Source organism: Rhagoletis pomonella, unplaced genomic scaffold, assembly GCF_013731165.1.
Source record: "Rhagoletis pomonella isolate Grant_MI unplaced genomic scaffold, Rhpom_1.0 Rhpom_scaffold_00007, whole genome shotgun sequence".
NCBI lineage: Eukaryota > Metazoa > Arthropoda > Insecta > Diptera > Tephritidae > Rhagoletis > Rhagoletis pomonella.
This window is the reverse complement of record NW_023458561.1, coordinates 21,659,001-21,668,937: the sequence shown is the minus strand read 5'-3', so window position 1 is coordinate 21,668,937 and position 9,937 is coordinate 21,659,001.

Below are 9,937 nucleotides of genomic sequence, written 5' to 3'. Positions count from 1 at the left end.
TTATCCTACAACCATAAAAATTTATATATATATAAATTTATGCATTTAGGCTAACAGGCAAACATTGAGAGGGTATGCATATAAAAATTTGCAAACAAACTTTTTTCATATTATCCATGTTTTCTTTGGAAAACACGCATGCATAGGTATGTATTTATTGTTTATACCCAAGTAACACCTTTCCTTCAAAAAAACTATAGAAATGGTTAATGTGGTCCAAATTTAAACAAAAATAAAAAAAAATATTCCGACGAATTCATAGCCTTTCTCCTTTTTGTGAAGTCGTCTAATAAGTAAATACACAATTTAGATATCATCTCTATAATTTGGCACGTATATTTAAATTGACATTTTGAAATTCAAGAATATATGTATACACCATTAAACTCCGTCCTACGCATATGCCTTCAGGGGCTGTATACAAGTTTCTATAATTTGATTTAAATTCAGGCTGTATAGTTGATCCGTACCACACACAACAATTTACATGCAAATACTTCAGGAAATAAATGAACGACATTCTTATCTAATAGAGTGGTTTCGAAGAAAAACTTCCCTGCAGGAAATGTGTCTAACTATAAGCTAACTGTATGTTGATTAGGAAGGAGCTAAAAGTCACTTATTATCTGTATATTTTCTTTGACGAAAACTAACTATATTTCTATGGCGCTGGCCGCGAAATAGTCAAGGGTGGTTTACATCTGCATTAGTGTATTCCAGGGTGGTTACCTCTGCATTTGATGCAACTACTTTGTAACTAACTACTTTTGGACATAAAATATCAATAGGAAAACAAAATATTCTTTTATTTATTTTTTTTAATTTTTTATTTTTATGTACTTTATTTATTTTATTACATTTCACATTTGTGTCCGTTTTCTTCTGCAGGTGGTTCCATATTCGACCTCTTTTTATTCGAGCTCAATTCGAAAAAGTATTTGCGAAGTGCAGGATATTTAAATAGAAACGCGTTTAAAGAAAAAAACCTCGAGCTTTACTCCTGCATTACTTGTCCACTTGTTTTAAGTTAGCTTTTTGTAGCTAACTACAAGATATATCTATATATATAAAAATGGTGCGAAAAATGTATAGTAATTCATCAATTGAGAACGGTTGGGCCGATTCGGCTAGATTTTTGTTCAGTTGTTCATAATTGCCAGGAGAAGGTTTTTACGAAAGAAAATTTTGGGAAAACCCTCCGGTGGACCAGGGACTGATCTATTCGAAAAAAAACGTATTCATGGTCCGATTTGCTTAAAATTTGGTACCTAGGTAGCTTTTTGCCTAGATTAGCACATTGGATATTTTTCCCCGGGAAGTGGATTAGCATATAAGATTCTTTTTTTCCGGGTATGTAGTTTCACTTCTTCTTCTTATCCGCCATGTTAGCTATCTGACAGAAAACGTGTTTCGTATTTTTTGTTGTACCAACTTTTTCAAAAAAAAGTCCAGCTTTTGACGTTGGAAAAATAAAACAAAGGAAAGCTAAACATATAAGTAGAGAATTTGTCTAATATTTTTAATTAATTTTCTTGATAACTGCTGCTTCCGTGGATATTGCAACACACGGAATAGATGTAATAATGCAGCTATAGGAGCCACCTCATACCACAGAATTCATCGGCCGCCTATTTAAATAGTATGGCTCGCTTGAAATATGTACATGAAGATGTATGGAGGTGCGCACACTATACCAACTTAATCGCTCCGACCAATTAGTTGTGGTGCAATGGAAAGACTAGCAAGCCCAACTAAATCGGCGGCCGATAAAGTCCGTGGTGTGCGATGGATCTAAAACATTTTAAACAAGAAATATTGCAGTCACATATTCGTTTTTAAGATTTTTATTCATGTGATTAGTAAGGGCTAGAATGTATGTATGTATTAAATACATATATCTATATATATAAAAATGGTGTGAAAAATGTATAGTAATTCATCAATTGAGAACGGTTGGGCCGATTTGGAAAAATTTTTCTTTTAGTTGTTCGCAATTTCCAGAGGAAGGTTTTTACGATACAAAATTTTGGGAAAACTTTCCGGGAAAGTCGGGAAATTGGAAAAATCGAAAATTGATTTTTTTTTATGGAATTTTTTGTGCAATTAGTTCGGGATGGCTTTCGGGTGGTAAAATATAAAATTCTGGAAAAGTCGGAAAAATCCAAAAGAACGAGAAATATTTGAATTTTTCAACGAAATTTTGTATTTTATCGCATGATTTGATGATTTTGGACAATGTTAAGATGGAAAATTCGTTATGAAGCTTGGAAAATTTCGGGTAATTGTGATATTCATTGCGAACATGAATCAATTGGGAACAATTTTCTCCTAAATATGTTTCATAACCGATTCGAATGGTTGCTGCATTTTTGGAAAGGTGTTTAGAAGGAATGCACAAAATTTTAATTTTTCCCATACGTGCTGCAGGGGTCGAGCTACGCTAATGCATTTGGTACGTAGGTAGCCTTTTGCCTAAATTGGCATATAGGATCCATTTTTCCCGTTAAGTGGGCCAGGGACCGATCTATTCGAAAAAGTCTTATTTATGGTCCGCTTTGCTTGAAATTAGGCACGTAGGTAGCGTATGGTCTGGGTTAACATATAGGATACTTTTTCTTATAGGTGGACCAGATACCGATCTATTGGAAAAAATCTGATTTATGGTGCGATTTGCTTGAAACTTGGCACGTAGGTAGCTTATTGTCAGGGTTAAAATATTGGATACTCTTTTTCTGATAGTTGCACAAGGGACCGATCTATTCCAAAAATTCTTATTTATGGTATGATTTGCTTGAAATTCGATACCCGAATTATAGATATGCGTAAAATAGAATTGAGTCATTGTTTTACAGTTCGAAAGGTGTTTGAAGGTGCCGCAAACATGCGGGTATTGGCTATTTAACAATAGTTATTACACACGCCAACAAAAATAGAAACAAATTTGATGCAGCTAATGTTAACGCTATTTTTGACGTAAGCATAAAGTTTCCGTAAGCTCCAGATTTTAAGAAAAACAAGGTCAGTGTTAAAGAATCACGATTTTGTAACATTTGAGAAGCTCTAGCAAAGAAACAAAGGGTGGTAGAACCTCCCACTTAGGCTTAGATTAAAGAAAGAAAATCTCGGCTACTATCCCTGCAAATTCCTGCACCTTTGCTTGATGCTCACTTATAGTTATTTGTTGAACAGGAAAAACTGATTTTGGGAAGTTTGAGTACCTACCGCAATTAAGAAAAATTCCACTTAGGCTTAAATTAAGGCTTGGACTTCTGACTTCAATCCCTAAAAATACCATTCCTGCACCTTGACCCTGCGGTCCTTGCTTTACGTTGACTAAACAGAATGTGGATCAATGATACTCACCAGTTTGGAAATTGCCACCAACTAGACTACACAGATTCAAGAACGATTCACTATCGAGCCTCAAGGACTTCTTCCCGGTATAACGCTTTCATCAGGTTATTTAAGACGGTAATGGAGGATATGCCTTCTGTCGACCACAAAACCAAACGTGAATTGCTGGCGAAAACGTTGGACCAAATATTTCAATAAAAAAATTAATTTTGGGCGGGAGGAAGTTCGCCGGGTAAGCTAGTATTTTATAGAAATCCCGCAAAAATAGTTAACTATGTACTTATCTTGGATAAACATACTTACTACATACATACAAACTTACATATGCACGTCATCATCAATGCCAAAGGACCTATTTGACATTTTAAAGAAGTAAAATACGTTGTAGAAAATACAAACACAAAAAAAGCGTTTCCGAAAAACATCAACTAGGGCAATGATGGTGACGATACGAGTATAAACATTAGCGTGGCCCAAAATACATGTGGAAAAAATTTAAATTGTATTTTTTGTTTTTAAAAAATATTATATTTATATAAAATTGCCTCAAAGCCAATAACAATCCTCAATCGTTTTTTTTAACAATTTTTTAATATAAAATATTTTTTATAGGTCCCTCAAAAACCCCAAAAAGGAAAGGGGGGCAAATTTGTAAAATGAACAATTGGGTATTATTATTAGAAGTCTCTTGAAGGGAAATAGTTTTTCGGTCGAAAAGTATTGATTTTCAAGAATTCTATTTCAGTTCTAGGAAAAAGTGTTTTTTCCACAGTTGGCAGTTGCGAATATAATTTTTTAACAAAAAAATTTGAGTATTCGTTTTTCCATTTAGAAAAAATGTTAGGGGGTGAGAGCTTAGCATTTTAAAGTTCTTTTGCACCACCATAATGTACATACCAAGTGCCTTGAAGTAGCACTCTATTTTTTATTTTAATGAATTTGAATAGCTGTGCATCCGTTTTTTCTTCGAAAATGTGTGAAAGCAATTTAGTCCAGCTATGGTTAATTTTCTCATTACAATATACATACATACATATGTACATTTTATGAGCTACAAAATTTTCTCAGAACTCTTTTGAATTGAAGTGTGTGAGTATATGAGAAATGGATTACAATTTGTGATATTGAATGTGCTTAAGCGAAAGTAATCAGAAACAAGAATAAGACACACAATATGAGGGCTTCACGGGTATGCTAGTATCGTATGATTACGTTATTAACCCTGGAATCACATCCTGTATTTTTCATGCATTTCGCACAGTATCCGGAGTCGCAGTCTCCCTTGTAGCAGACCTCCAAAAAATAGGCTTCTAAGCAAAGGAGACCAATTTCGGAGCCCCGATTGAATTACCCCTTACACTGAACAAGAAAATTGCAAGGAATGAAACTCCCTCGAAAGTAACAGTGGACGTTGGACTCGCCGATAGGTACCAAAACTCTAAGCACTAATAAATTGTTATGAAAGAGAGGCAAATTTTCGGGAAGAATCTTGTACTGGACGGTGGGTACTTAAGTGGGTTAAGGTCCTACACTGATGGCGTATTCGGGCTTTCAATGCTACCAACACTGACATCGTCTGTAAAAACCAGGCACTTACGTCTGTTCTGCCTTCATGGAATTAAATATAGAAGTAAAGCGAAAGGGTCTGAATAAAGTCTCCGAATAAAGTTGAGGTCCTCTCTTGCGATGAAAATATCAAGTGCAGGGGACTTGGCTTCACTTGGCTTTTTCAATTGGCGTCAGTTGTTACATAAAAGGAACAGCGCAAACCTACAAGGAAAATAACTTGATAGAGAATAATAATAACCAGTTACTCTCGAAATTTGACCGAATATCTAGAGTAATTTAAACAATTTATTTGAATTACACTTTTGTGGGTCAAAATCTCTCTATAAAACCTTTCGATAACTGTGCGTTTGTAAACTCGATAAAATTCCGATAGCTCAAAAATTTATATATCTCGATATATGTATATGGATTACTCGATAACTTTAAATAACTCTATAGATTTTCATAACTTTTAGTCTTCATAAGTTCATAAATTTCAATATCTATCGACGAATCTCGAAAATTCGATACTCTGGCAACTCGACAAATTCTGGAAATAGATAAACAATGATATTTCGATAAATAACCCAGGAATTTTGACAACTCTATAGATTTTAAAAACTACAAAAACTTCGATTCGATAAACCGACATATTTCGATAACTGTCAACGAATTTCTATAAATCAACAAAATATTGATAACTTTATAAGTTGTAAGAACTCCATGCATTACTCTTAACTCTATAAACTTGGATGCCTCTGTAAATTTCGATGACTCGATAAGTGTTGATAATTCAGCAAATATCGCTTACTTGATAAATTTCACTAGCTTGACAATCTTTGATAATCCGATAAATGGTTTTTATACCTCGATAAATATCGGCAAATTTCGTCAAATCAATTTCTGTGTATCAATAAACATCGACAAGTCAATAAAACGTGATAAATTTTAACAATTTGATACATTCCGATAACTCAGTAAACTCAGTAAATCTACGGTGACTTGATAAGTAAATTTTTGAATGGAAATAAAGAAACAGAATCTAAACCAAATTAGTATGGACCACCTCTGAGGTACACCCCTACGCTAAAAAAAAAAAATAAATAGGTTAACGTGGTGCAAAGTTATGCGGTAACATCATAAAAAACGTCCGACGAATTGATAATCTCCTCCTTTTCTTGAAGTAGGTTAAAAATTAATAAGATTTCATATAACATGAAAACTGCGTCTAATACATAGTTTTCATTATGTCAAAATTACTGACAACAAAAGCTGCCTCAACTAACAGCTGTTCATTTGATGTCAAATGCGTTTTCATTACATCAAAAAAACCGACCAATTTGAAACTGTCTGATCAAAATTAAAATTTTTAAATTTTTACTGGTAATTCATTCTAAAGTTGTTATATATATGTATGAAGAAAATAATATATATATCAATAAAAATCCTAACCACCAATGGTGACTGCGTATGGTGCTACCGGGCGTATACGTTACACAAGCAACTACGGGTATATGAGCATGAGTGAGCTAACATACTTTTTTCAGTAGTACATATATCTTTTTAAAGTTTTCATTTAAATACAATTTCGTGATGGAATCTAGTTCTTTATACAAAACTGAAGGAAATGCATTTGCTAAGAGGGGTGAACCATAATTTTCGACCAAAAACACGTTTTTGTCGAAAAGTGCAGCAACTCGTGAGATTTGCTCATATGTACTTCTCATTGTTTTCAGTTTCGTCTGTATCTTCAATTTTTCCTTAAATTTTTTTTTTTTCATCGTTTTTTATCTTTCGTGACCTTTCGTGACTCGACGCAAAATTGAAAATACTGGTTCCGTACGTCATGGTTTTGAAACCATAAAAATTTTACTTATCTACAGAAAAATACCATTCCAATGGATTTAATGGTTTCGAAATCGATTCAGTAGAATCGCCAAACGAGCGACCACAAAATTTATGTTAGCGTATTAGTATGGAGATTTAAAATTTCAATGCTAATTTCCCTTGCTTTACTCACCAAAAATTCTTCAACAAATGCAATGAAAAAACCTTTTTTTATTTTTGTATAGTTAAACGCATATTTATTCGTTCTCTCAACAATATACTGTTACCTTCACCTGTTAACATTTGCTCTTGCATTATAGGTTTAGTTATCCATTCAGTTTTCTTTTCATCAGCTGCCTTCTTAACAATCGCACATTACATTTTCGTAATCATTCCCATTTTTCACTTAATATCTACATAAATGTACTAAACTAAATTCACAATATTAGCTTAAGTATTACAAAAATATTTATCTTATTATTTCTGTTTTTCTCTTTTCATAAATGTATTTATTTATATCCTAAGCCAATTCCTTTTTTCCTTTTCACACACTTATGTATGTTTTGAAAGAACATATGTATCTATTTTTAGACGACGTATAGTTTTACAATTAGTTAGCAATTTTAAGATATTTTGATAAAAAATTATAGTTTAGAGTTTAAGTTAAAATTTTACGTGTTCATTTGTATTCCATTTTGTTTTAGTTTCGGAAATACAATTGAACTTAGATGTTAACGCTTTACTCATATTACACGTGTATGTGTGACCTGACTCCCACACACATGGATAGGCTTATTTATACTTATACTACATAACTAACTATTTAGGAGAGTACGTTGTATGACACATACTCGAATTTTAGATTTTTTATCTATTTCCTGTATAAAAAAGTTTTTTTTTTTTTGGAGATTTTAAAGTACCCAACGCTAAACTATATTCTTCTTATAACTATTAAAAGAGCATATTTATGTATTAAAAATTGGTTTATATTTTATCATCATTAGTTGTTTATGTTTACTGTTGTTTCTATGTATTTATATAAATGGAATTTCCTTATATCTATGTAATTTAGTTTATAATTTTAAAGTTTCGAAGTATTCAGCACGTAAAATTCGCAGGGTTGGTTAAATAAGCGGAAACAGTAGATATACATTAGAGTGGTTCAAAAACACTATTTTTTGGAAATTCATAAACCCTACATCAAAATATATTAAAACTCATTCTTGTTAAAATAAAGTTTTGAGTTTAGGATATATTTTTAGGTTGTGCCAATCATAGGTATCTTTGAAACAGCTTTTAATTAAGATGAGAGAGAACAGAGATATCCGCTGCAGGATTGCGAGTTTAGCAAGCCGGGGAGTCGTGAGTTCGAATCGAGTTTCGAAGAAATTCAATCATTTTTTAAAAAATAGATCGCCATATTGGTACCATTTTGAATTTTGAAAAACTGACATCAGATTTGTAATCAGAACCCCCAGAGACCTTCTTAAGTCTTAACCCATGAAAATGCTTAAACCTTCTAAATTTTAGCAGTCTCTTTTAGAAGGCATATTTTCGAAAATGTGTTAAATATATCAAATTTTAAATGCATAACGCCTAAATCCTACACTGAGGGGAAAAAATATTAAAATCAAATAGAAACGTAATTGATCTTACTATAAACGTCAACGAAGTACTGTATATTGGTAAATATTCATTTCAATTACGCGAATATTAAAATGACCGCGTTCGTACTGAAAAAGTATCCGTGAAGTGAATAATCAAGACAAAAACTAAAAGAAAAAACAAATATTAATTTGCATGTTGCCTGCAGTGGAATTCGAACCCGACCATCTCCGGATATCAACAACTTGTGGCAAGCATCTTTGCGCACTCAGCGACACCCAGGCATATAAATTTGCTTTCAAATGTTGAATATTCATCAACACGACAGCACTCGATTTGTACAGATAAACATGTATGTACTCTCAGAGCGGTGCTCTGCATGCTTGGGGTGCATATGTACACTTACATATCCATACTCAGATGTGAACAGTAAAATACGTGCGTAATAAATTTTGTATGAAAATATTATTTTTAAATACGAACCTTTTTAAACGATAATGAAATATAAAGTATTCATTTTTACTATGCATTATTTCCCTCAGTGTAATTAATGAAACATTAAAAAGTTTATTTTTTTCATATTAAAAAAATTTACAAATAAAAGAATAATAATAATTTATATGTTGGATATTTTATAAATAAAATTTATTTCTGACTAACTATCTACTTGATTGGAGCTATAACCGCCAGCCTAAGCGAATTTGGTTGAGATCAGTATGGCGCACCAACTGAAGCCAGGGGGTACAGCCGCGAAAACTTCTAAAGCTGGATCTGTACCACTAATTTTTACAACATATAAACCAGCATATCCACGGTATCTTAATTAAACGTACTCTGCCTTTGTCGTTGTAAACCTCAGTCAGCTCGTCTTTCAACACTTCTTAGCGCTATGACTTTAAGTAACCCTATCGATCGTATCACACTTTTGACCATCGTATCTTTATCATTCTAACTAAGCGCTTGCCAAATAAGTCAAATATCTCTTCGATAAAGCATAAAGTTTCGCTACATTTTAATCCTTGAAATTCGTTCTCCAGCAAAATCGTTACCAAGATAAGCGATGTGAAATTTAACATATAAAATATTAAGTGTTGAAATTTGTTTGGTCAGTTCAAAATTATTATTACAGTTTACCCTGGAAATTTGTAAAAGTCATCGTATCTCTTATGGTTTAGTCTTAAATCGATATGATCTCTTGTTTGCATACATAAAATATTTTACAAATAATTTGGGGTATTCACAACGGAGTCGTAAGTGTCGTATTGTTTTATGTCGGAAATCTTAAGCGATTAAATATATGTGTATAGGATTTGAAATTTAGGGTACATTACGAACCTCCTAAATATATTTTTAGTCGTTTCAAGTGTACGATTTTCAACAATAGGATACTTACGACAGTGTTGTGAATACCCCAATTATTTCCTGCTAGTCGTATAAATTTGTTTGGTTTCTTGAAGTAGCGATATGCTTATTTTATTTCATTTCGTTTAATTTAATTTAATTTAGTTTATTTTAATTTAATTTAATTATATTTCATTTCATTTTGTTTTACTTTATTATTATACCCGAGCGCACTTGTGCACAAGGGTATTATAACTTTGTT